The sequence below is a fragment of the Zalophus californianus genome, chromosome 3 (assembly GCF_009762305.2).
Source record: "Zalophus californianus isolate mZalCal1 chromosome 3, mZalCal1.pri.v2, whole genome shotgun sequence".
In the NCBI taxonomy this organism is placed as follows: Eukaryota; Metazoa; Chordata; class Mammalia; order Carnivora; family Otariidae; genus Zalophus; species Zalophus californianus.
This window is the reverse complement of record NC_045597.1, coordinates 175,721,195-175,748,653: the sequence shown is the minus strand read 5'-3', so window position 1 is coordinate 175,748,653 and position 27,459 is coordinate 175,721,195. Positions and strand designations below refer to the sequence as shown.

At 56.5% G+C, this 27,459-nt stretch overlaps 1 protein-coding gene across 7 annotated transcripts in view; it reads left to right on the top strand.

Annotated features, from left to right (window-relative positions):
• TNS1 (tensin 1) overlaps window positions 1-27,459 on the top strand; it is a 225,655-nt gene that overhangs the window by 93,078 nt on the left and 105,118 nt on the right. For all 7 annotated transcript variants that reach the window (XM_027590752.2, XM_027590751.2, XM_027590750.2 and 4 more), the window contains exon 4: window positions 18,549-18,590. The gene's annotated coding sequence lies outside the window, so the exon portion shown is untranslated. The remainder of the gene's footprint in view (window positions 1-18,548; window positions 18,591-27,459) is intronic.

The following is a 27,459-nucleotide window of genomic DNA, read 5'->3' as shown; positions in this document are numbered from 1 at the left end:
CAGTTCGAGGTCCAGCTTCCCCAGAAACCTTCCTAGGCCTTCTCCAGCAGAGAATATGGGACCCCCCTCAGTTTTCCCTGCAAACTTCCCGAGAGCTCACCTATCTTCTAGCTGGATGACAAGCTTCTTGAGGGCAGGCCCGGGCCTTTTGCCTCCCTGGTGGTCCTTGCCATGCCTGCCACAGTGTGCTCAGCACTAACTGACTGCCTGATGAGGGGCACAGGAGTGAGGGATTTAGACAGGGCCTGGGGAGGATTTGCTGGGCCTGGAAACAGGGCTGTGTTGGCCAAGAGGTCTGGAGTGAGGCAGAAAATGTGACTCTGAAAGCCAGACTGCTGGGGCTCGACTCAGGCCAACCCTGTTTATTAGCTATGTGGCTTTGGCAAGTGACCGAACCTCTCTGAGCCTCGGTTTCCTCATCTGAGATGGGGAGTAAGAATTGTACCTGTTTCCTGGTGTGGTTGTGAGTATCAAATGAGTTAATGTGAAACACTTTGAGCAGTGCCTGGCACATAGTAAAGGATCGATAAATGTTAGTAATTGTTATTATTATGGGTCATAGTGATGGTACTGGTGTTTCTCCAGGAGCTCAATTCTGGGTAGACTCTTTTCTCTCTCTTGTGGTTCTTCCATCCCTGAGACGGGAGGATTCTGGGACCAGAGAGTGGAGGAGATGATGGCATCATTTTCCCTCAAGGAGACCCAGCATCAGAGCCCAGAGAGGAGACCCCCCCCCCCCCGCCCATGTCTGTCTCTCCCTCTCTGTGAGTGGGGAGAGCCGGGGAGCTAAGGGGACCTCCCGAGACCTTGTCTGCCCAGGGGAGCTGATGCAGAGCTGTGTTTATGGAGGACTCTGAGAAAGCTGCCATCACTGTAAACAAGATGCCTTATTATAAACCAGTCCAAGCTCCCCTCCTTGGATCCTATCCCATCCCTTGATGAGAGTCACTGAATCAGAGACTCCCAGGCCTGGCAAGGACGTGGCTGGCCCAGCCTCCAGGCAGGCTTACTCTTGACCATGGGCTATACCCATGGGGGTGGCGTCTCTTTTAAAGTGGGATCTCCAAATAGCTGCTGTCAGTTGCTGTGTCGTATACCCGCTGGGTCTCTCTGAAGTCTAACCAGCATCCCTCTTGCTGCAACTTTAAGTTCAGTCCCTTGTTGGTGGGAGGTGGGGGAGAACCATGCCCAGCCCTTCCTGAATGCCACAAAGCTGGGAGCTTTGAACCCGTGGTAGGGGCAGGTCCTGGCCACACTCCCTCCTCATCCCAGGCCTCTGTCCTCTCTGGGGTCCTCCACTTTCTGGTGCTTCTGACGTTCCTCATTAGCAGGGGTCAGCCCCCAAGGCCTGCCAAGCTGCACTCTCTACCTAGCCCTGATTCCCACCCAGGGAGGCTGGGGTTGCTCCAGGTCGGGGGTGAGCTCTATTTCCGGACCCCTGGCCCGCCCAGTTGCAGCTGCAAAAGGCATTAAGCTTTTTTTTTGGAGAAAGAATGGGTTTGGGTTGATGATGATGACATCTGGGGAGGGTTCCTGAGCTCAACCCGGCCCTATCTCGCTTCCCCTCCCCAGCCCCTGTTCACCTCTGCTCCATTTCTAGGCCATTGCTCATCTAGAGGAGGGGCTCGCCTTTGGCTCTTGACCTTGACCAGACCTGAGCAAATCAACTGGCTACAGCAGCCCTTTATGGGGAGCAGTCTGTGGGTTAGGCCCTGGGCTTGCTGCTGGGGTGGGGGGTTGAGGGGCGGGCACAGGGCTCAAGGGGAGTGTAAGAAAGGCCCAGGGCATGGGGAGAGCAGTGCTCTTGCTCTGTTCCTGGATTCTGGAAGAGTCCCTTCCCTTGCTGGGCCTGGTGTCCTCACCTGTCGGTGAAAGCCTGGGGAGGTGCAGGGGCTAGAAGAGTCTATGATTGCATCTCCCTGCCTGAATCTCCCCTGGTCCCAGGCTGCGAGAACTTCACCTTGGATTGACCTTGCTTCCCTCCTGCCCCGCCCCCACCTCTGGCAATCGCTGGCAGGAAGTCCTGCTGATTAGGGGCCTAATCACCGGCTGAGACTCCCAGAAACAGCCGAGCTGGTTGAGCAGAGAGGGGCAGGCGGATGGGCTTGGGGGAGAAGCTCCCGCCGAGGGACACGAGCTGGGTGTTGGGCTGTGATGGGGGGCACTTGATGCCTGCCTGTGACTGGGGGTGGGCTTCTTGGGTGGGGGCCATGCCCAGGCACCCACAGTGGAGGCTGCGTGGCGGTGGCTGAGTCCGACCCGGCACATGAGGCCCCTTATTATTCACTTCAAAGCCTTTTTGGGGCACTGGCCCTATGCCAGGCAAGGTGCCAGGGGCATGGGGCTGGAAAGGCCAGGGGGACATGGTCTAGAAGGAGTAGATGGAGGCTTTCTGCCAAATGCAGAGGCAATGTCAATCAGGAAGCAATGTACACGAGCTGGTGGAGTGGGGAGAGCTTTGGAGAAGAGGTGCCATTGGAGATGGGTTTTGAAGGTTGAGAAGGAGTTCTGCAGGAAGCAAAAGGGACAAAGAATCCTTCAGGCACAAGGGAAAGGCATGCACAAAGGCACATGTCATGATGGATCAGATAATGTCCCCCACCCTGTGTTAGAGTCAGACAGAATGCTCTGTCCTTCCCGGGTGGCCTTGGGCCGAACCTCAGTGTCTGCATCTGTCAAATGGGGGTAGATATTGCAGCCTCATAGAGCTATGATGGGGATGAAATGAGATCCTCTCTGTGAAGTGCCCCACTCAGTGCCTGGCACGGGATAGGCCCACAGGAAGTGGTGTGCGTGGGAAAGGATGGCTTTGGGTGAGCCTGCTGGTGTTGCTTGGGGTTCAGCCATGGGGGGTTTCCTGGGCCAGGTGAACGAGGGAGCAGCCGAGGACTTTCATGTGGGGAAAATGTGATGAGACTGTTATTTAGGAGGGTGATTTGGACGGCTGTGAAGGCTGTACTGGCCAGGGAGATCCAGGAACAGCCCATAAGCCAAAGCCCTCAGAGTCCTCTGTGCAAATTTCTCAACCCCAAGCTGGGAAAGCTTCTCCTGCCATCGCTTCATCTCTCTGGTCTTCCTTCCCACGTGCTGACCCCCTTTCCTGCATCGGGAGGCTGTGGAGACCCTGAAATCTCCGTCCTGGGAGATCTTTCAGGCCACGGGAGAGCCCTGCTGTAGCAGGCGGGAGTGAGGGTAGACTGTAGGCTCTGGCATTTCTAAGGAATCGGGAGGCTCCTTTGGGGGCATCCTTCACTGTCTGCCTGGCACACGGTGGGCCCTCCCTCTTTGTTGAATGAACGAACGGGAGTGTCCCCGAGTCAGGGTGGAGGAGCCTGGGCTCGGAGGCCGAGGGTTCGTGGCCTGACCATAGGCGGCCCGGTGAGTGTCTGGACCGGGGCTGCCTGTCCAGAGCCACTAGGACTGTTGAGCGTCACCGAGGCCGGCGGGGTTGCAGGAGTTCCGTGATGGTGCATGGATGAGGAAGCAGGGATTTCGGGAGATTTAACTTGGAGCGAGGCCCTCTCATGAGGCATGGTGGGGAGGAGGGGGGGTCAAGATCAGACGCTGTGACCACACTGTGGGTTTCAGTCTTGACCCCAATGCCAGTGCTTTGTTTACTCATCTGTCAAGACGGGAAATAAATAGAACCATGCCCAGCACACAGGCCATGCTCTGTGACCCTTGGTTATTATTATTACTATTGTTATTTGTTGGTGCAGAGGGAGAGAGGCAGGTAGGGGCCTCTCGGCAGGGATGAGTGCCCCGAGCAGGTGGGAGAGCACAGGAGAGACGAGGCTCCCCGGGAGGCTTCGAAGGCTCCTCGGTGCTTCATGAGCTGCCTCGAACCCCACACATCGGGCTGTGTCTGATGTGACCAGCTGGGCTGAACCGGGTGTGGGAGCGGAGGCCGCGGCCAGCCTGGATTCCAGGCCAGAGCCCTGGGAGAGCAGGGCTGAGCCGGGGCGGGGGGTAAGGGGAGGAGAGGTGAGCAGAGAGGAGGCCAGGACTCTCCCAAGTCCCCAGCTGGGACCCCAGGAATTCCTCCCATCATGTCCTGCCAGAGGGCCTGGCCTTCTAGCTCCATGGCCTCCGGAAGGCCTGTGGTCCATCTCCCGTCTGCCAGGAGACTGTTCCTGATGCTCCATCACTGTTCGAAAGTGATTGCTCCCCACTAAGCACGGTTTAGCTGCAGCTCCTTTCTTCTCTTCTCATCTGGGCTTCAGCTCTCCCAAGTCCAGTGGCTCGGGATAAGCAGCTGCTTTGCAACAGGAGAACGTGAGGGTAGGCTGCAGGGGCCTGCTCCGACCAACTCCCTGTGGGGTGAAAGGACTTGCAGTGAGTGGAGGGACTGGTGGCACTGGGGCCAGGCGCCCTGCTTCCAGTCCCCCTTTTGCACTGTGTGACTTTGGGCAAATCACGTCCCCTCTCTGGGCTTCAGTTTCTTCGTTTGTAAGATGAGAGGTTGGCCTTAGGAGAGCCCTCCATTTCTCCAACCAGTGCTGACATTCTGCAAGGCTGCAGATCTTTCTGAACAGAGAGGCTCTTGTTCTTGGGGCTGTCCAAGGAGCCATCCAGCATGGATGTGGGGGTCCTGGAAGGTCTTCAGGCATCTGCTGGGAAGCCAGCTGAGATGCTGGCAAGGTCCGTTCTAGCCCTGGGATTGGAAAGTTCTTTGCCCAGTGACCACTCCTCCAAGCAGCTCCGTTTCTTGGAACAGAGAGGAGGCTAACAGCTGTGTGGGTTGAGTGGGCCAGAGTCTGTGGGGCTTGGTCCCAGTGACTCAGGTGGAGATGCGCTGGCAGGATTGGGGCTAGCGAAGCGAGGGTGGGAACCAGCCAGATCCTCTGGCTCCCCTTGGCCACTCTCAGGGAACAGAGTGGGAGTGAGTGATGTGCTGGGGGGCAGGGTGCCAAGAAGAGTGAGTAACTAACTGTTGTGAGTAATGGCCCAGTGTCTCTGCTGGGCAGGTGGCTCCTAGGCTGCAGAGCTGTCTGAGGCTCCGGAAATGCTCCCTGGAGGCCCAGCCACTGAGTCACCGCAGTCTGAGCCCCTTAGGAGCTGGGGGTCCAGGCTGGCATGCCCACCCACCTGCCCCCTTTGCCTCTCTGTGCCCCTCTGCATCAGCCCCTCTGCCCAGTGATCCTGCCACGCCCTCTAGGCCACACAGCTGCCCCGTCTTGTCGTCGAAGCACCCGGGTGACTTGGGTTGCCTGCAGGGGTATAGATTTGCAGTCTGGCTGTCCTGGGTCTGAGTCCCAGCTCCAATGCTCATAGCTGTGTGACCTTGGGCAACTTACTTTTCTCCCTGAGCTTCTTGGCCTCATACGGAAAAGGGAGATTTGGCTGTTGTACGTACCTTTGAAAGGGTTCAACGTGATGCCGTGTCTGCAGTACACAGTGCCTTCTAGGGATTCGGGTAATTTGGTCATCCGTCAAGCCCTAAACTCTGTTTTCCTCCCCTTCCCCACCTCCACCTCTAAAATTCCTGCTCCCGTGCCTGTATTCCGCGATTTCTAGGATGTTTATTCTTCCTATCAGCTCTGCCCCACGGCTTAGTACACTTGCCCTCCCGTTTCTGACACCTCCCACCCAGCTTCCGTCAGTGTGTCTTGCCCCTCACCTGCTCTTCCAGAAGGATGGGTAGGATGCAAGTAGGAGGGAGAGTCCAAGGGGAAATCTGTTACTGGCCCTGCTCCCATAGATAGGCTGGCTCTTGGGGGCACTTTGAGATCTGGGTGAGTATTCAGACTTGAACCCCCCTGCCTCTGCTGGTTCGTGCTCTCCCCTCCTCCAGTCTGCCCCCCGTGGATCATTCCCCGCCCTGGCTTCCTGAGATGAACTGTGCCCCGGGACCCCGTCCCCCGCCCATGGGTGTGCTGGTGGGGCCGCTGTGCAGGAGTCAGTGCAGCTCTGCTTGGGGTGGGGCCGGCAGTACCACGGAGTGACTTTGCATCTGGTGCTGGCAGGGTTCCCGGGGGCTGTGTCTGCGCTGTGTGTGTGTATCTTGGGGTGTGTGAACTGTGCGTCTGCACCTCAGCAGTGTCTCCGGGTCCCCGGGGTCTGTAGCTGATGTGAGCCCTCTTCCCTGTCTAAAGCCCGCCTGCATTTTCTGAGCCAGATAGAGCCGGGTCTTCCGCTGCCCCTCCCTTCAGCAACCCCTTCCCTCCAGACCTGGTTTCAGATGCGTGCATCTCCGAGAGTCTCCCGGAGAACAAGGAAACATTGCAGGGGGAGGGTGGATATGCGTCAGATGCAGCCGAACAATGCTGGTGACAGCCAGGCCTCCGCTGGCCTTCAGTGCTGGCCTCGCTTCAAGTCTCTGCTGCCGGCTAATTGGGAGCCAGAGGGGGCTTCCTGCGCCTCAGCCACAGATGGATTTAAAGGAGCAACATGGGGCTGGGCTGCCCTGCCCTTGGGACTCCTGCTTCCGGGGCTCCTGTTGCGGTCCATCAGAGCAGATGGGGTTCCAGAACACCAGCCCTTGCCCTGCGCTAATTGTACAGATCATCATCACGCTAACTCCTCCTGGTGCTGCCGTCTGGGGCCCAGGACTTTCCTACGGGAGTGCCTTTGCAGATCACTGAATCTGAGGCCAGAGTCGAGAGCTCAGGGAAAAGAGGTGGATTTTTTTTTCTTTTTTTTTTTTTTTTGATGGGAATCTCTTGCATTGTACGATACTTTCCCAAGTTCTGACGTATCAGTGGATGGAACCTTGTCAGTCAGCTACCTCTTCTCACCTGGTATAGTTCCTGAATTCTTCTGCCAAGTGGGCATAAGAACAGAGCCTACCTCACAGGGTTGAAGTGATGATTTTTTTTTAAGATTTTTTTTAAAAGATTTTATTTATTTGAGAGAGAGAGAGAGCGAGCATGAGCAGGGGGAGGGAGCAGAGGGAGAGAATCTCCACCAGACTCTGAGCGGAGTGCAGAGCCCGATGGAGGGCTCCATCCCAGGACCCTGAGATCATGACCTGAGCTGAAACCAAGAGTCGGACACCCAACTGACTGAGCCACCCAGGCGCCCCTGCAGTGACGATCTGATGAGCTGAGATACATGCAGCCCTTAGCATGGGGCCCGCACTGTGCAGTTTACTGCTCTGGACATGAAGACACGGAGGCGCATGTTGGCAGCGGCTCAATGGAAGGAACTGCCGTGTCCTAAGCGTGTGCTGTGTTCCAGGAGTTTTTAGTGGTGTCAACTCAGTCAACTCTATTTGGTTGCACCCTGGAACGTAGGTCTCCTTATCCCCATTTTCCAGACGAGGAGACCACCTCGGGGAGCTGCAGGAAGGGGCGGGCTGTGGCAATGTGGAATTGGAAGCCATGCCCGACTCCCAGCCCAGCGCTTCTTCTCCCAGCTCTTGCCCTTTGGCTGGAAACTCGTGGCCTCTCGATGTGTTGAGGAATTTGAAAGGAGGGATCCTTAGACAGAAGGTGTTAGGTGTGATCTTTCAGAACGGTATCTGCTCCCAGCTACGGGTTTTGGGTTAGATTCAGAGCTGTCTGCCGTCAGGTGATGGGACAGAATGACCTGCAGGGGTCCAGGGAATGTAAGAGCCGCAGATGGGCTTTGAGGATGTAGAGTTTTCTCCTGGGTAACATGGGCTTGGGTTGCCTTTCACCTTGTTCTTTCTTTGCGTGTCCTTCAATTTTTTTAAAAAGAAAGTAGGTAGACACTGGGAGGGATTTCCTGATTGTCAGCAGCATGGGGCAGTTTGGGGAGCCTCAAATTTTCTTCAAATTTGAGATGACTTTTTTTTAAATAACATTTGGTATTTCCGAAATTGGTATGCATCTTGCAATTGGAGCGCACATTTGGGGTAGCATTTTTTTCCCTCTCAAAACCTGTTACCCAATGGATGGGGCCCCAGGCAACCAGTAACACCTTTAAGATCAGGAAACAGGGTGGGAAGGGAGAGAGGGGCCAGGAGGTCCTGGTCCTGGCCCACGAGCAGACTCTGGTCTAGTCTAAGAAGGCAGAGGGACCCTCTGGTGTTGGTGTGGGTGCGAGTGTGGCCCCCAGCTCCAGAATTGTCCAATTTGTGGCCTGGCCGAGCCCCACCGTCTCCTCGCCCCAGCCCCTTTCCTCAGCCTCCTTTGCCACGTCCCGGGGCTGCTGGTGTGCCTCCTGGCAGTTCCCGAGCCCTCTGACTCCCCTGGGGTTCCCCCTTGCTCTTAGCTGTTTTTCCCATGCGTCCTTCCTGCCTCACTGTTCTGGCACAGTTTCGGGTCAAAGACTTTTGTCCCTGCAAGTTCTCCTCTAGGGACAGAAACCCTCTGTGGTGAGTGAGGGGGGTTGGGTGGGCAGTCTCCCTCTGGGCGTAATTTCTGGAAAAACAGATGGATTTGAATCCCAGTGAGATAATAACCCTCTTCATACCTTCCTTATAACAGTTAGTTACTGGGCCCTTTGATAATTCCCTGTTTACATGTGGGCCTCCTCCACTGGGCCCCAAGTTCCCCTCCTGGGCCATGCCATTCTTATTCATCTCTGTCTCCCTTGCTAGGAACCTGGCACCGAGGAGTGAAGGCAGGGTCTTGCTTCCCAGGCCTGTCCCCCACACCACCCACGGGTCCCCCAGTTCCACTAAAACCTTGACCACAGACCACAGCCCTTTCCTTGACCAGATTCTTCTAGGAACTTCCTAGAAGCTATGTTTTCTGTGCTGCAGGCCATGTCACCCCACCCCCTGCTTCGGAACAAATGGCCCCTCTCCAGGAGGGGAAGAAGAGCTGGGGTTTTCCCTGGGCTTTGGATCTCAGGAGAAGGCAGCTCTGAAGTCTCCCTTTCAAACTGCCTGTTGACACTTTCACTTATACAGCAGAGGCCCTGCTTCCTCAGAGGCCTCCAGGCTAGGCCCCTCAGTGGTGTCTGGCTTCTCCATCTTCTCCTGTCCCCTTGAAGCTGTCTTGGTGGCCTCTCTCCTCTGCACCCGGCCCTGGCTCAGAGCTTGTCTTGCTTTGGCAGCAGCTGCCTATTTTGGGTCGGACATTTGGCCTCCAGCCCTGCCCCTCGCCTGTGCCTTCTCTCACTGGCTCTGGAGGCATTGGGCTACTCCAGAGCCCCTGGACAGGTCTGTCAGTCCAGCCCTCCAGACCTTGCACAAGGCTCCCCCTTTGACCCGCTTCCTCCATTTTGCCACGTGCGCCCCGGGCCCCGCGGACCGGTCTCCTCTCTGTTCTCCCCCGGCTGATGTCTCCCCCACCCCACCCACCTCAGAGGCCATGCCGTCCACGAAACTCTTGCTGTGGCCCCTGACGGGTCAAGGTGGTGGGGTGCTGGGCACGGCTGAGGCTTGGGACCTTGGGCGAAGCGTGTGACCTCTCCGAGCCTCATCTGGGAAATGGGCTCAGAGCGTGTTAGATGGAACAGAATTGGACCTGAAGGGGTTTCTCTGCCTGGAGCAAGGGCTTGGAGGCAGAGAGGTGGGGAATGGGGCCTGAAAGAGAGAGACCCAGCCAGGTCCCGCAGGGCCATGAGGACCATATTAGGGCATTTGGACTCTGTCCCATGGAGCCAGGAAGGACTTCAGGCAGGGGAGAGACAGGACTGGCTGTGCATTTTAGAAATAGTTCCCTGGCTGCTGAGTGGAGAAGAGGTTGGAGGGGCAGGACCTAAGGCAGAGACCTGAGTTAGGAGGTTCTTGTAATAATCTCTATGGTGCGGGGTGGGGCGGCTTGGAGAGATATTTGGGCAGAAGAATTGTCCAGCCTTGGTGGGAAGGAGGGGAAGGAGAGTCAAGGCGGATGCTCAGGTTTCTGGCTTCACAACCTTGGGTGGCCCAGGGTGGGGGAGTGGGGTGGTTGTCAGCACTGAGCGGGAGAGGAGTGAGGCGGAGGCAGCGTGGGGGTAGGGCTGTGAGCCCAGGATGCTGATCGGTGGCAAGCCCTGGGCCCAGCTGTGCCTTCTCACCCTGCTGGTGCTTTCCTGCGGCCCCATGTGCCCCACCCTTGTCTATGGCTATTGCTCAGCCCCTCTGGGACCCCTGGTTTCCTCTCTCGTGCTCCCAGGGCCTGGCACACCGTAGATGCTCAGTACAGGTTTGCCCGACCTCAACTTTTGTGCTTCTCCTGCTCACTAGGGTTTCATCATAAGGAGGCTGGCCTGGTTGCAACCTCAGCCCTCCTGGAGTCACTAACTGTGGGTGTGGGTAAGTGTGGCCCCTGAGCTGGGGTCTCGGCTTGGGTTTAGGGGGAGGCACATCTTCAGAGAAAATGCTCTGCCACCAGCCGGGCCTCCAGCGTGGGCTAACACGGGTGCTAGCTCACGCCATCCTCCAGAAGGGCTCTGCAGGGGACCAGCTTCCGTAGGTGGAGGCCTGCTGGTTCCGTAGCATGCCCTGCTAGGGCCACCGCACCCCCCCTTTCCTGTGGCTTCACCTTCTAGCCAGGCACAAGAGGGGCACACCCGGCTCCCCACCTCGTGTAGGGTTGGGCCGTGCAGTCCGGCTGCTGCGTGTGGGTGTGGCCAGAGGTCAGGGAGGTGTTTGCCTGCAGAGAAACTTCCCTGTCTGGAGAGCCCTTTCTTGAGCGTGTTACCAGACCTAGAGGCTGGCAGTGGGCGGGGTGGGCCAGTGCGTGGGGCCTGAGGAAAAGGTCCTGAGACAGGAGGGGGGACTGGGGAGAAGGGGGTGCTGCTGGAGCTTGGGGAACAAGTTGATTGGGTCAGTGGTTCAAGAGGCATGTGGCCCAGGAGGGTTTGGGTGAACCGTGGGGACAGACGTCCTGGGGGCATTGCCCAAGTCGGCCCTCTGGGACTCTCCTCTATTTCTTGTCAGAGTTGGAGCCTGTGCTGGGTTTGGAGAAAGGCCTGGCCCCCTGGTTCTGGAGGGGACTCTTGCCTGGGACATGCCCTACCCCCCTCAGCTCGAGGTGTCCCTGGGAACAAGCCCCTTCTTGCCTCCAGGAACTGGATGCACTTCCTTTCCTGATCCTGAGCAGAACTCTATATAAGGGAAGGAAACAGCTGAGCAGGCCAGGAGCGAGCTCTGGTGAGGACAAGCAGCCTGGAGGGGAGGGCACAGGCCTGAGAGCAACTACCATCTCTTCTCCAGGGGCCCCTTGCCCAGGGCCTGGGGCTCAGAACGGAAGGCCAGTGTCTTGAGCCATTGAGCCATGCTGGGGCTCTGCCTTTTGCTGCCTGGACCTTGCCCTTGCTCCCCGCAAGCCCCCCGCCTGAGGCACTCTGTAGCTACCTGACTGCTGTGTACGCTCAGTGCACGCTCGCCTCCCACCGGGCTTCCAAGCCATCCTTCGGTCCACTTGGCTGGGCCTGCCAGCCTGCCTTTGCCCGGCTCACCGGGGCTGTCCATGGCCTTCTTGCCGGAGCCTGGAGGACTCGTCACGTGAAGTGTGAGGTGCTGGGCTGGCCACAGCTGAGGGGGTCTTCTGGCTCTTCTTTCCTCAGTCATGTGGCATGGAGGCTAGATCCTCTGGGGGGTCATGATCTGTATTATTCTTGACCCCTGTGGTGTCACCTCAGTGACCAGGGCTCAGAGGTAGTGGCATGCTGGCCACAGGTTCCCCAGGAGGGGCCCAGAGGGTGAGCAGCAGCTCCGGTGGGCGGGGGGTGGGTGGGTGCGCGGGTCCACTTGCTCCGTGCAGGGAAGGGAGGGAAGAAGTCGGGGCAGTGGTGTCCTGTGCTGTGGCTGGGGGAAGAGAAGGCAAGGCTGGAGGTCAGGGTCTGTCCAATGTGTGTTTTGTTAGGGTGGAAATGAGGACCTCTTGGTTTTAGGGTGGGCCCAAGTGGCCCGTTGTCTGTGGGCTTTGGGGCCCCCCTTTGTTCCTCCCCCTTCCCATTATTATTAGTGTCATTATTACCCATCTTCTGCCTGCCTTAAGCTTCACCCTTTACTTCTCTCGGCTCCCTTTCCCACTCAGGCACCTTCGGTGGCTCCCCAGTGCCAGCATCTAAAAGTCTTAACTTCTCTGCTGGGCTGTCAAAGTTGCCGGTGGTCCAGCCTGGAAGGACGGTTTGCAGCCTGTCCTCTTTCCCTTTGTCTCCTTCCCCGTATGTCCTTTAGTGTCCCTCCTCCTCCCCTTCCCCCACCCTGCGTCCTAGCCAAGGGGGACTTGTAGGAGTTCTTTTCCTCCATGCCTTGTTCACGTGATCATTTGCACCTGAAATGCCCTTTCCCCATCTCCACCTTTTAGAACCCCATCCACATACCGGGTGAGCTGTGGGCTCTGGACCAGGGGCTCTTCCCGCCCTTGGGGCTCTTAGAACTGTCCTGGGTGAGACGCCCAGCAGACAAAAGCAATCTGTCCTGGCGGCCTGGCCCAGGTGTCCTCTCCTCTGTGGACCCTGCGCGGGACCCCCAAGTGCTCTCTGCACTCACAGCCCCTGGCACCTCCATCCGGCCATAGAGGCAGCGTGGCGTGCCGGGCAAGGTGGGCATTGGAGTCAGGCGGACCCCGGGGTCTGTCACTTAGCGGCTGTGCTGTCTTGGATCTCACAGGATTGCCGCGAAGATGGCTTGACATGAGGGCACTGGTCTCTGCCTCCAGCAGGTCCCAGGGAGTGGAAGGGATAAAATAGTGTGCCTGGTACACAGTGAGCATCCAGAGAAACCTCAGCAACTGCTACTTCTCCTTCTGCTGTTCCTTCTCCTACGAGCTGTTCGACTTTGGGCAATGGCTTGACCTCTCTGAGCCCATGTGCCCCAGAGACCTGTCATGAAGACTAAATAAAATGTATGTAAAGCACCCAGGTCGGTGATGCACAGTAGGTGCTCTGCAAACCCTACTTTCCTTCCCTCCCGTGTATCTCTGGGTGTCAGCTGAGATGGGGGCCTGGAGTTGTGGAGGCAGGGACGTGGAGGGGGTGTCAGGCAGAACCTCGGTGGAAATAGCCTGCGTGTCCCTCGAGGATGGGCGGGTAAACACGGTGTGCTGGGCTTACGCAGTGGATTAGTATGCAGCCTGGAAAAGCAAGGCAGCTCTGTCACATGCGGCCACATGAGTGAATCCTGAGGACATGACGCCAAGTGTGACCGTTGCTGGGGCACCTCTAACAACACACCGCATGCTGGGTGGCTCACACAATGAATTCGTCTTCACCCACTTCTGGGGGCGGGAGCTCCAAGGTCCAGGCGTTGGCACTTCTCATTTCCTCTGAGGCAGATCCTTGTGTCCTCGCGTGGTCTTTGCTTCGTGCATGTTCCCCTAGTGACTCTCTGTGGGTCCTAATCTCTTCCTATAAGGACACCTGCCAGATTGGATTAGGGCCCGCTGATGGCCCCGTTGTTAACTCCATCACCTCTTTCTCTCAATACAGTCACGTTCCAACGTACTGGGGATTAGGACTTGCAATGTGGGAACTTGGGGAGCTAGAACTCAGTCCAGAACATGAAGGAAATAAGACAGACTCAAAATGCTGTGTGATTCCTCTTATGCGAGGTGCCTAGAACGGGTAAATTCATAGACACAGGAGGTGGCTTAGAGATCCCCAGGGGCTGGGAGGAAAGGGGGACGGGGTTCTTGTTTAAAAGATGTGGATTTCTTGTTTGGGAAGGTGACAAGGTTCTGGAAATGGGGAGGAGAGACGGTTGTGCAGTGGTGTGAATGCACTTACCTGCCGTTGAAATGTACTCTTAGAAATGGTTAAAATGGTAAATTTTATGTTGTATGCATTTTACCACAATAATAATAATAGAAAGGACTAGCTAAAGATAGGGGGGAAAAAAAAAAGCCCTTCTGCTCAGGATCGTATGTAATGCTAGAGTCAGAGACTCAAGTGGTTCTCAGTTTTGGCTGGGGCAAGGCGGTTCTGTCCAGGCCCAGGCTCAGGCGGACGTGGGGAGCTCCTCAGAAGGGCTGGGCAAGTTTAGGAGCACGGGGTTTGATGTTAGGGCCGACAACTTGAGGCCCTGAGGATGGGAGTGTCACTCAGTTGGGGACCAGGTCTCACCGCTTGCACATTGGTGAGGTGATGGGGGCTGTGCCAGGTGGGCGCCTGGGTTTCCTCTTGCTCTGCAAAGAGCATTGCCTGAAGCCCACAGACCAAGATTTCACCTGCAGCGTGCCCCTTCCCAGCTGATTGACCTGCAACAAGTGTCATGATCTCTTCTAGCCTCCGTTTTTTTTCATCTGTGAAACGGAAACAATATTACTGACTCTGCAGGATGGGAAAGGCTCAGAGAGACAGGCATATGGCAGGATTGACCCTGGCACCTGGCACGTAGGTTCTCAGCGGTGGCGGTGATTTTGACCACTAGTAGTTGCAGGCGCCTCCCTTTCTTGGGTCAGAGTGTCCTGCATCTTCCCACAAGTGCTTAGTGTGCAGCTACTATGTGCTGGGACAGTGTGATGAACGAGAGTATTCTCTGCCCTCAGGGCCCTTGTTTTCTAGCAGTGGAAACAGATTACCGACAACAAAACAGACACCTGTTTAATTGCAAATTGCAAGTGTGTGTGTGTGTGTGTGTGTGTGTGTGTGTGTGTGTGTTTATGACTTAAGGGAGCCGGGGGAGGGCCTCTCTGTGGTGGTGGCATTGGAAGCCAAAGCCAGAAGGCTGGGAGGGAACAGCATATGCAGAGGCCCTGAGGAAGAACAGAAGAACAGAGCTAAGTGTGCTCGAAGGACTGGGAAGAGCCCACCCTTATGTGTGGCTTTAGGTCCTGGACAAGGGACGGACATGGAGTGCTGGTGGAGAGAAGGACAGGGCCCAGGTCAAGCAGGGAGCCCTTGTCTGGCTAGCTGCAGTCTGATGCATTCAACCTCGTGACCTGGGGGAGTCTCCAAGGGTGTGTCCCGTTTTTGGCATTGTGTCCAGGGACCTTTGAAATTCAGAAGATGTTAGTGGGTGGGGGACTGATGAATGCCAGGCATTGGTAACTCACCCCCTAGCTGCACCCCCAGCTCTCTACCTTGCAGACTCCAGAGCCAGCTTACCCCTCCACAATGGCCTTGGACAAGTCATCACCTTTTCTGTGCCTTCCTTTCTTCATCTGTGAAATGCGGATAAGAAGTCTCTGCCCCAAACATTTTGAGAGCTTAAGACAGTAGCAGACCGAAAGCCACATTCCAGGGGCTGTTGCCCTGGTTGTTGGATAGAGCTGTAGGGACACTAGTGTTTACGAGAGCATCAGCATGGCCAAGAGGACGGGAGCGCATCTCCGTTGGGAGCCGGCCTGCTGGGTTCACATCGTTGGATCGCTTATCGACCTCCCCGTGCCTCAGCCTCCTGGGCCATAAAAGGGGATGTTGAGGGTTGTTGTAGGGATGAAATGAGGGAACTTAGGCTGAGTGGCATATGGCAAGTGTGATGGGGGCACCTGCCGTTGCTTCTACTTTGACTGTTGCGTTTTTCCAAGGGCAGAGACTGAGCATCAGGCCTGCTCAGCCCGCACTGTGTCGATGGGTCTGTGGAGATATACCAGGGGAGGAGGCTTACCTGAGGCTGACCTCCTGGGCCTGAGCCCTGGAATCCCGCACTGCCAGTGCCCAGGAAGCCAGTCTATGACAGGGCTGGGACCCAGAGCCCCTGCAGACACCCCAGAGTCTGCCCCCTCTGTGGAGAGAGGGTTCCTAGCTCGGGTCCCTATGGGGCAGTGGGAGTGGTCACTGCTGACACTAGGAGTGTGGGGCCGTAGGGCACGGGCCACAGAGTGGCAGGGGGCCCTGGCTCTCCCTGGCACATTCCAGGCTCCTGAGAGGGTGGCCAGGGGCCAGGGTGCCGGAGGGAAGGAGAGAGCCTTTTAAGGAAACATTTCTCTGCTTACAAAAAAAAAAGAGAGACAAGAGACATTGAAACACACAACAAAGTTAGTGGGCTGGCCGGCTGGCTGGCCTGGAATGCACAGCTGGGGGTGGCGGGTGGAGGAGCTGCTAGGGGGCAGCAGGTCCCGAGGGGCACCCAGACCACAGGCCCCGCGGCCGGGGGTCCACCGCTCCTCCCGCAGAGCTCAGGCCTTAGGGGCAGCTCTGCCTCAGGGGAACAGGGAAGCGACCTGGGGTCGGGACACCTGGACCCCCGTTCTTTCCACCACTGCCTTAGGGTGGTTCTGGAAGAGAGGCCCTCCCACTGTTTCAGAGGACACTGTTCATTCTGCCCCTGCTTTAAATGAATCCATATCCTCTCCCCGGCCCCGTCAATCCCCAGACCCTGAATGGAGACTGGAAACCCCCTCGTGTCACGGCGTGGGAGACAGTGGCTGTAGATCAGACTTGCCCAGGTCTGGAGGCCGTGGCCGGAGCCTGCAGCATCCCTCCCCCTGCAGTGTGGTCCTCCACTCAGGTTCCCAGCCCCGCCCGAGCCCCAGCTCCAGCTCTCAAGGAAGGAGCAGAGGAGGGTGCTGCCCTGTGGATTGCACCTGCTCCCACCCAGGGCCTGAGGGACCCATAAATGATAGAGTGGTGGCAGACACTGGGAACCCGGCCCCATGAGGTTGAAACCTATAGCCCCTGAATGGGGTTAGGGGCAGGAGGGTACGGGGAGGAGGCCACTGCTGGATGCAGGACTCCTGCCCCTCAGGTGCCTGGGGGTGGCGGTAGTGTCCCCCGTGGCTGAGACCTTGTCTAGTGGGCAGGGCAGGCAGGGAACCCTGCAGGCCACAGCCACCTCTGGGACCTTCCCTTCCTTCCCAGTCTGTTCTCCTGGCATCCTCCACCCCACCCCAGGCTCTGTCTGCCCCAGAAACTTCTAAAACAGTCACTCATGGCTCCATGCTTGTGTGTATCAAGAACCCTGAACTTGGGGGAGCATTTGCCCCCATGTTTCCTCGTTCTCTTGAACTTAAGGGAGGAGTTTCCCTTCACATTTCATTTTGGGAATCAGAATGCCTAGGTTCAAATCTTCACCACTTATCAGCTCTGTGACCTTGGGCAAGGTGTTTAACTTCTCTGTGCCCCCCTGCACCTCAACCAAAGATGTAATAGTACCTACCTTATTGGGTTGTTGAAAAGATTAAATGAGTTAATATGGGTCAAGCATAGATAATAATGCCTGTCATTCCTATAGTCCGTATTCAATGAATGTTAGCTATTATTCCTTTCTTTTGGCCTCATATATGAGTCTCTCAATAGTCTCGGAGTCACGGTGAGTACAGGGCGATAGATACTGAGACTCAACTCAGGCTTCTTTGCTGGAGAATGAGTTGGGGCAGGAAGCCCGTAACAGGACTGGATCGAGAACCCAGGGATGCTAAACACCCAGCTTCTCTGCCCCTTCCAGAGCTCAGGGCACACCATCACATGAGTCTTGTCCCCTTCTGGGCTGGTGTTTCAAGCCTGGGGATCCCTTGGGCTGGTTGGAGGACAAGAACTGGGTCAGGTGGAGGGAGGGCCTGGCTGAGGGTGGCTTCTTGTGAGCAGCCAGCTCTAGCCGAGCATGGAGGCTGTCACCATCACCGCTCCACTGGGGTGGTGGCCGGAGCAGGGGTTGCCCACTTTTTGAGGAGGCAGCAGCCCCCTCTTCAGCAATCTGGGGCTTGTGCCCACACACCCTTATGCCCGAGGGAGAGCCTCCCTTTAGTCCCCTCCGTGGGCCCCTTGGGTTGGGAATTGGAGCCAAGATTGAGGTATGAGCTCCAAGAAAAACGTGTCCCAGCTAGAAAAAAAGAACACACTGAGTCTCTGATAAAGGGCCCTGCTAATTGTCAGGGTAGTGGTTTGGCTGCCTGTCCTGGGTGGGGGATGTTATCTCAGGGGAGGGAGAAATGCAGCCCTCCCTCCCCCCTTCCTCTGTCTGGAGGCCCTGTTACCAGTCCCCACCCTCCATCAGAGAGGAAGATGAGGATGGTGTTAAGAATAAAAACTTGCCCATAGAGAGGGTGCTTTCACCCCTCAAGGCTTTCTTTGGAAGAACTGGCAGGGGCCTTTCACCATCCTGCTTCCCACATGCTGTGGGGACCCCAGACTCTGTCTGCAGCTTTGGGTGAGATGTCCTGGCATTGGGGAGAACCTCCTTTCTCAGAGGTCTTAAACATGTTTTTTAAAAATGTAAAACAAATCTTAGCATATTGTAGAACATTTAGAACATAGAGCAGAGAAAAAAAAAAATCCTTCTTCTTATTACCTTAACCCACTGCTATTTAAAAAAATCCTGGTGCGCTGACCTCCAGTCTTCTGCATATTTTTCTACAGAGTTAAAAAATTGTGTGATATACGGGGGCGCCTGGGTGGCTCAGTCGGTTAAGCTTCCTACTCTTGGTTTCAGCTCAGGTCATGATCTCAGGGTCTCAAGATCGAGTCCCGCATCGGGCTCTGTGCTCAGCACAGAGTCTGCTTGAGATTCTCTTTCTCCCTTTCCTGTGCCCCTTCATACCATGAGCATGTGTGTGCGCACTCTGTCTCTCTCGATCAAATAAATAAATAAAATCTTAACAACATCTGCCACACTCCCTCTCCCCAGTGTTATTGCCCGAGGGATCCCCCACATGGCTGCAGAGTGTTCCAGTGACCTCTCCAACTGGAGATGGTCAGTGTGTTGAGCTGAAGGAAGGGGTGTCTAGCGTGGAGGCGGGGTCATGGAATGGTCTCAGGAGGCCCTGGTTTTCTGTGGGGATGAAAGATGCTAACCTTGCCCCTTTCTCTGTTCTCTCCCACAGGTGGCTGCCCCCTGCCTTCCTCCATCCAGCCATGAATTGGTGGTGAGTGACAGTCCCTTCCCTACCCTGCTGGTCTCTTTCCCCCCTTTCTTCAGCTCCTTCGTTACTGCTGCCTTTAGACCTAAGCATGCTGCTAGCCCCGGAGGGTGCTGGGCCATTAGGTAAGGGGGGGGGGGGGGACACTTCCCGAGGCTGAAGCTGGACTGGGAGGAAATGAGTCATGAGGTCCCTTCTGATGAGATGCAGGGCCTCCTATTTCAATTTGAGACTGAAGTCCTTGGAAAAACCCATAAAAGGGCATCTCGCATGCCTCTGGGCCTGGCCAGTGCCTGTTGCTCTGGGGCTTCCAGGACCAGGGGACGGCACCTTCTACCTGCCAGGACCAGAAGATACCCTTCGGCTGGAGGAAAGGGAACGGATAGCCTGACCCACAGAGTTCTCCCGCCTGGGCAGTGGCTCACATTCAGGTGGCCCGTTGCACCTCTAAGCCCCTTGGCTGACTCTGCTTTTCTGCTCTGTCTCCGTGTCTCCCACCCCTGCCTCCCCCAGCAGGCTTCCAGAAAAGTGTGGATAGGGGCAGGACGCCTATGAGTTGTGGGCTGTGGGGAGAGGGGCCTGTTCCAGACGGATCCCAGCTGGGCTGATTTGGAACACTGGGAACTTTTCCTCCCGGCCCTCTCAGGGCCTTCTCACCCTCCCAAGGCCCCCCCCTGCTCCCCAGCCCAGCACTGGAGGGGGGCAGGGCCCTGGAGGCTGGAGGGGAGGGGTCTGCATGAGTACAGGTGCATCCGTGTGTGTTTGTGTGTGGGTGGGGGGAGGGGTGTCCTATGGGCACATAGGACAGAGGGCCCCTATGGGCACAATCTGATTTGCTGATACAGAGGAGCCTCTGATGATACTGGTGTGGGTGGGAGTCTGGGGGAGGGGGCCAGGATGTCCTGGTAGTTTCAGGCCTCTGCACACTCGCTCAGCCTGGGTACCGGAATCTCTGTCAGGCCACCTGGTCTCTTCTTTCCCTCCAACACCTATTTGCCCAGTGACAGTGGACAAGTCCTGCGATCTTTCTGGACCCCAGCTTCCCTTACTGTCAAGGAGAGGGGTTGCTCCAGATGCTCCCAAGGCCTTCTCGGTGCTGGGAAGTGTCCACTCCACCAAGGGTTGTTGCTGGAATGAAATAAAGTTTGTAAAAGTGCTCGTGACTCAGCCACCTCGGGCCCACGGCCGTGTCCCTGGCCTCTGCAGCCCTGGCCCAGGCCCTGCCAGGCTATTTCTGTTCCTCGCAGAGGCCCCTCCTCCCTGGTCTCACTGGGCTCAGACCCTTCTGGGCCTCAGCTCTGCCCGGCTGTGCCGCTCCAGATGTGACGTGTTCTTCGCACAGAGCCTAGTCGCAAGGTCATCTGACAACGGGGGGGGGGGGGCGGGTGGGGTGAGGCCGGGGTGCAGGCCTGGTTTGCAACTGCCGGTAAGAAGTCACTCTGGGATTGTGGAGGGTCGCCATGGTGGGCGGGTGGGGGTGGGGTGGGGGAAGTGGGGAGCATATGTCTCATCATTTCAACCCAACTGCCACCTTGCCTCTGAGAACAGAATGTCCTTGGCTGCTCTAGGATAGCTGGGGGGTCTGGGGTTTAGGGATCTCCAGGCAGAAGCCAGATTCCTGGCCACTTGGAGTCTTGTGAGCTTTGTTTACGTGAGGAAGGGTCAGGGGTTGGAACAAAAGGGAAGAGGTTGGCATTCCAGCTGGAAGGGTTGCAGTTAGATACCAGAAGGAACGCCTACCTGAGTGAGGCAGTGGAATCTTCCCGTCCCTGTGGTGCGCCCCACCTGCTCAGGAGGCTCTGACCTTCCTGGAGGCTGGGTCAACCACCTGGTGGTGGAATGGTTGACACACCAGCTTGTGCTCCCCGAGGCTTCCCACCTAAATCAGAACCGCTCCCCCCCGAACCTCCGTGGTCAAGAGTGAGGGGGTTAGACTCCCTCCCTTTGGATCCTGGCTCCCCAGTCTCCGCTGTGTGACCTTGGACACATTGTTTAACCTCTCTGAACCTCAGTTTCCCCTCTGCAGATTGGGAGCTTGTAATAGCAGCTACCCTATAAGGTGGTTAGGGAGAATATAAAGTCGATGAGTGTATTTTTTTTTAAAGATTTTATTTATTTGAGAGAGAGAGAGAGAGAGAGCACACATGACAGAGCACAAGTAGGTAGGAGCGGGAGAGGGAGAAGCAGACTCCCCGCTGAGCAGGGAGCCGGATGCAGGGCTTGATCCCAGGGCCTCGGGATCATGACCTGAGCCGAAGGCAGATGTTTACCTGACTGAGCCACCCAGGCGCCCCGTGAATGTACTTATTTAATCCATATTCAGGGCCCTCCAAGGCCTGCCCACCTGATTTGGGGTAAAAGTCCAGGTTCTTGCCTGTACCACCCTACAGGACGGCTTTGCTCTCTGACATCTCCTTCTAGAAGCTCTCTCCTTCACTCGCCGTCGGATACCTGGTCTTCTTGCTGGTCCTTGAACACAGCAGGCATGATGCTGCTTCAGGACCGCTGTTGTGTTCCTCCCGGCTGGGAGCCCATTCCCGCGGATATCTTCGAGGCGAGGCTCTTTCCCTCCCACAGGTGTTCACGCAAGTGTGAGATTTCCCTATCTCCCTCCCTGCTCTCCTTGTCCCTCCACGTCTCACGACCCGGTACCCGGTGCGTCTCACTTACGGGGCTCCCCCCATACTAGCATGTCAGCCTGTGTGGACAGGGACTCACTGCTGTATCCCCACCCTCCGGCACATAGTAGGCGGTCACCTACTCGGTGTGCGTTCACCGAGTGGCTGGAAGAAAGGCGTTCAGCCGGACGCCCGGTGCGGATTAGGGGCTCAGCAAGTGGGACTGCTGTGGCCCCTTGTTGCCCCGCTTGCCCATGGGCAGGGGTCTGTCTATTCGGAGGGGGGGTGGTGTGGGCCTGGGCCGGAAGCTCTGCTGTCGTCCCCAGGGAGTGGGAAAGTGGCCCAGGGGAAACCGGGAGAAAGTTTGGCTTCCCCCAGAGAGCACTCAGCACCTGTTTCCTCAAGGCAGGCGAGGCAAGTGCTTTGAGCAGGTTCACAAGAGGGAGGAAAGGGCGGGTTATATTTTTCCTTCCTTTTCCATTTGCTGCCTCCCCTTCAGCCTTGGCAGAGCTGGTCTCTGGTGTCCCTGCCCCCTTCCCTCGTGCCTCACACAGTGTGTGCCTGTCTGTTGCAGTTTCCCCAGGTCTCGGGGGGGTCCCAGCTCCCCCTCTGGCCTTCTTAGTCATCTTGCTTCGATCTTACCCCCCTGGGATCAGGAGCCCGCGTCCTGGGCACAGGATTTCTGCCTGGCGTGTGCCTGCCAGGCACATTCTCCAGCCTGTGCCAGGCCAGCCAGGGCAAAGTGGCTTAATCTTCAACCCGTGTTTTCATCTTACTCAACAGATGTTGCCCAAGGCCTTGGGTAGAAGGGTCCTAGGGTCACCTCCCTCCTGTGGGGTCCCCCGGTGGGGGCAGGATGAAGAGGGGAGAGGGCTTGTTTGCCACGGACACTCCTGATCCTTGGAAATTGCTGAAGCAGCTTTTCTCAACTTCTGAAAAATAAAGAGTCAAAAGGAATTTCCCGAGGGTGATAGCCAAGTGGAGTGGCCGCCGAGGTCGGCTGGATGGTGAGCCCTCCCGCACACACAGCCTGGCACCCAGGAGACTTGCGCTGGGGACACAAGGGGGTGCAAGTTCTTCTCCTCACGCAGACCAGCCCCTTGGCAGGTGCTCAGAATGTCCTTGTGGGATGAACTGGAGGTCGGGTGGGGAGTTTGTGAGGGCGAGAGGGAAGAGGTGAATGGGACAATGGGAATGCCAGGCCAGATTCACCCATATTAGCGATCAGAGCAATGGGGAGACGTTAACCCTTGTATGGAACTTTCTTTCTGCCAAACATGGTTCGGAAAGCTTTGCAAAAATAAACTCATTTATTCTGCAGGACAACACAGCAAGAGAGATGCTGTGATTATCCCAATGTTACAGACGAGGAACTGAGGCCTCAGGCCCCAGAGATATTCAGAGAGGGAGCTGGGATTTTGACTCAGTAGTCCGGCACTGCTGTCCACCCTCCTGACCATCAGTCATGAGAAATGTCATTCACTTGCATGACACCTGCAGTTTTCAAAGCCCTTCCCCTGACATCGGGCCATGGGGAACCCACAGTGGATTGTATGAAAGTCTGGGCACGTGTGAGAGCCACCTGGGTAGGCCGAGGAACAATGTGGGGCTCAGAAAGGCTAGGTGACCTGCTCATGGTCCCGCAGTATTTGGGGGGTGGGGGGTGGTGTGCTGGGTCAGGAGTGGGGTTTTAGATTCCTGGTTCTGCTTTCTCCCCAGGACCCCCTAGATGCTTGCTGCTGATGTAAATACTGGATGCAGCCAGGTGGACTTTTCTGGGATTTCCTCTCCTTTCCTTTCCTTCCTTTCTCCCTCCCGCCCTCCCTCCCCCGTTCATTTATTTGAAGTAAAGTCGACACACAATGTTACATTAGTTTCATGTGCTGGGATTTCTTTTTCTAAACAGCTCCAACCACAAGTGTACCTAGCTAGCTTAGGGCCTGGGATTTAGGACAGAATGAGAGGACTTTAGACACCATTTGGTCCAGTCCTGCTCTGTTTCAGGTGAAATGGAGGCCCTGAAATTTTTTTTTTTTTTTTTTGACTTGAGTGTATTTTTACTGTGGTAAAATACAAATAACATAAAATTAACCATCTTAACCATTTTCGAATGCACAGTCATGGTATTAAGTTCATTTCTGTCCTTGTATAAGTGTCACCCATCCTACTGTAGAACTCTTGTCATCTTGTAAAACAAAACTCGACCCATTTAACAAGAGCTCTGCCCTCCCCTTCCCCAGTCCCTGCCAACCACCATTCTCTTTGTATCTCAATGAATCTGACCACTTAAGTGCCTCATGTGAGTGAACTCGTATGATATATGCCCGTTTGTGACTGGCTTGTTTCACTTAGCACTGATGTCCTCAAGACTCCCTGTGCTGTGGTGTGTGTCAGAATGTCTTTCCTTTTCAAGGCTGAATAATATTCCATTGTATGTCTGTGTCACAGTTTGCTTACCCATTCCTCTGTCAGTGGACATTTGAGCTACTTCTGGGTTTTAGCTCTTGTGAAGAACGCTGTTTTCTTGAGAGCAGCCATTCTCCTGGGCTTGGGGTGGTGGTCCTGAGATTTTCAGATGACTTTCCCAAGGTGCCCGAGTGTCGGATCTGAGGCAAGAAGGCACCACACTGCCTCATGGAGGAGGAGGGTGATGTGATGTTCCGGACAAGTGTGCAGAGCCCTCAGCCCTGAGGATGCCATCTTGCCCTCCATCAAGGAGAATGACTAGCAGTCGCTTTAGTTTGAACTCCAGGCTCTGACAAAATTTCATCCTCTGGCCATGAGTGCCATGAGCGGCCATCTTGGAAGATTCTAGAAAACGGAGCAATGTCAGGAGAGAGAGGCTTGGTTTTCAAAGGAGAGAGCAAACTGGGCATTACATTCCAAAGAAGATTCTCAGAGTGGTGAGGGGGGCTGAAGATCTTTTGTGCAACAGGGCTGCGCGATCTGGAGAGGGAAAATATGGAGCAGGCGCAGACTGGGAGTGAGAACGTGAGGAAGGGCAGATTTGCTATTGCTCTCCAGAGTAGAACCTAGCATGGAGGTTCTTACAAAGAGGAGGAAAGAGACTCGGATGTAAAGAAGAGCTAACATCTAAAATGGCGTGTCGGTGGGGGGGAGGGGTGGTGGTATTGCTGTCTCTTGCTGGAACCCATATTCACTAACACCTACTAGGTGTAAGGTGGGTGCTGATGGCAAGTTCCTCCTCTGGGGAGGGCCTGGTGGAAGTCCCGCCCTTAGACTGGGCTGTGAAGGGACATGGCTCCTGGAGGTCAAGGCATCCATGAATGTGCTGACCACCATCCCTGGGACCTCCACTGGGAGAGACCCAAGTCAGGTGAAGAGAAGCCCTTGGGAGCCATGTTCAGTGGGGGAGAAAGAGAGGAGTATGAGATGGAAACTGATTAGTGCCCGCCTGGGGGCTTCTGACCAGAAGTGGCCTTGGGGGCCAGGGAAAGAAGCAATCAGTTTGTGCTGCGGTGGCTGAGGAAGTCTGTCTCCTGTTTCAGGTCTAGTTTAAGATTGGAGCAAATGGAAGAGAGGAGAGGAGGAGAATGGAGAGCTGAAACAGAGAGGGGGCAGGGACTTCATATGAGTTCCTGAGCCCGTGGGGGAGCCAGGGCACATCCAGAGTAAATATTTTTGGCCAGTCTGCCCTTGCCGGAGGAGGAGGGTGGAGGGGAGTGGGGGCCAGGTGATTCTGTGTCATTTTGGTTGGTGGTCCTGGCTGGGCGTGCTGATGGAACTGATGAGTGCAGGAACGGAAAGAGCGTGAACATGGCATGTGTGGAGGAAGGGGCCAGATAAGGGAGGAGTCCACATGCCGGGCAGGGGAACTTGAACTTGATGAGCCAAGCAGTAGGGACATTATGGGTCCTTGAGTGGGGAAGTGACCCAGAGCAGGATCTGAGAGAGTCTGCTGCCAGCTGTGGGGTGCAGCTCGGTGGTGAGGGGGCTGTGGGAGGAACGCTGGGCGCAGGTGCTCGGCTGGAGTAGAGAGAATGCGGACAAGAGTGGCCAGAGGGGCACAGAGGAAGTGCCTAGGGAAGCCCGGACTCCCAGTGCCCTGGGAAGGGGACAAGGGCATCCAGTGTGGAGCAGGGGCAGGAGGGGGCCGGGTGAGTGCCCGCCACCCCTGCCGTTGTCCCCTCTCTTCCAGGAACTGTGTGCCGGGTCCCCGGGGGTGAACTGGGGCCGGCCTGAGGACAGGAGTGGGCTTGCGCAGGCCCCTCCCTGGGGGGGGGGGGGGGTTGTGCAGGGAAAATCAGGCATCACATTTCATTTAATCACACCCAGCCTGTTCTTTTCCTCCGGGGGCCTAGGCCTGCTCAGGAGAGGATGGAGCCCCTGGGGCGACTTCGCCCAAACACTTCATGGGGAACCAGGCCGCTGGCCTGCCTCGCACCCTGGCCGGGCCTGGCACTGCCTGTTCCGCACCCTCTCTCCAGCCCCTGGCCTTCAGTGCTGATGCCCACCCCCCAGTGGCTCCCCCTTCCCAGGATGGTGGGCATTAACATGGGGAGGGGGTGGGGGGCGGTGGTAGGCGAGGGGCAAACACAGGCTTTGAGGTGCAGACCTGGACACTTGGTTTCTGCATCTGCCCAAAGGGTTTCAAAGTGCTACCGGAGCAGCGACGGCTCCGTGATATTTTGTCCTTGTGTGATTGCCCCACTCCCGCTCCCACTCCGGGGACTGGGGGGTCTGTGATGTGCCCGCCCGGCCCTGCCCCCTCTAAGTGCCCAGTAAATGGTGCTTCCCTGCTCTTCCGTCTTGCTTCCAGCCCCTCCCTTCATCTGCTTAGGGTTCTATTTCTGGAGCAAGTGAGCCTGGAATAACCTGCTGCGGGTCCCGGGGCTGAGGACGCTCCTCCAGCCCCCACCAGCCTTACCTGCGGCCCCCCCCCCCCCCCCCCCGTCCTGCTAGGCAGTGCCACCTGTGATCTCACAGTGGGTTGCCATGGCAGGACATGTGACGTCATGGGGTCTTTTTGGCCTGAAAAACTGCCTGGATTCCAGGCCTCCCAGGGGGCAAGAGTGGGGAGGGCTGGAGCAGTGGAAGGGAGGAGGGTGTGAGGAATTTCTGGACAGAATGTTCCTCCGGAGGCTGAGTCCGCATTCTGCGCCAGACCCCTCCCCCGAGCCTGGGCTTGGGCATCTACCCCCCCCCCCCACCGCCGCCATGGCCCTTGCCTTGCCTTTTCCTTCCTCCACAACAGCGGCCCACAGATACATTTTTTCCCAGCCCACCCTCCCTGCAGGCCACCAACATGTCATACTGCACAAACCTCTGGGCATCATCCCAGCCACCCAGCCCCTCGAGCCCACACAGTTAGGGGTGGGTATGCATGCGCAGAGGGGGCGTGCGTGTCTTTTTTTGGAAAAAAAAACTTGAGGAAAGGATGTGCAGTTTCCCTTATCCGCCCTGTGGTTCACAACCCTTCACATTCAGGAAGTTCTCTCTGATGTCTGGTCTCAGTGTCTCCTGCTGCCGTCCATTTCCTCCTCTTCCTATGGCAGTGCACTGAAGGGGTCTCTTCCTCCTGAGGATCCGAGACAGTTCGTCTCTAAGTCACAGAGAGCTTGTTCCCAACGGGAGGGCAGTTGCCTGAGAGGAACTTTCAGTGAGTGAAGATCTTCGTCAGGGAGAGGAGAGAGAACATGACAGGGCTGGAGGGAGCCTGGTTCAAAGACCAGCTGGGCAACGTTGGGCAAGTTACTGAACCTCTTGGACTTCTGTCTCAACTGCAAAGTGGGGTCATGCTTACCTCGGCGGTTCCGAGGATTGATGGTGGTGGAAGTAAAGAACTTGATATTATGCTCAGGTCATTAGCACCTCATGAACAGTGGTTGTTACCGTGTTGCCATTATGAAAAGGCATCCCCAGAGCAGGACAGGAAGATGTCGGGCAGGTGAGGCACGTAGAGTAGAACACTTGAGGAGGCCTGGCTCTCAGGGTTGTGTGGGTGCACCTCGAGCGAGCTGAGAGTGGATGCCTCCTGAAATTTCCTGTCTGAAGCACCTCACCCTCGTCCCTGCCTTGCTGCAGACTTCCAAGTTTGAGACCCCAGAGCAGAGTGAGTTGTGAAGCGCAAGGTCTGGCCACCAAGTGGCACCAGGTCCAAACCCTGCCACCCACTTGGAGTTGTCCTTCCTGGGGGCGAGGAGGATTCTGGAAGACCCCTGGTGGGGCTGTGCGTTGGCTGCCCTCGGCTTTGGAAAGCCTGGGGTCCTTAAGATATAGGTTTTGTTGGGGAGCCT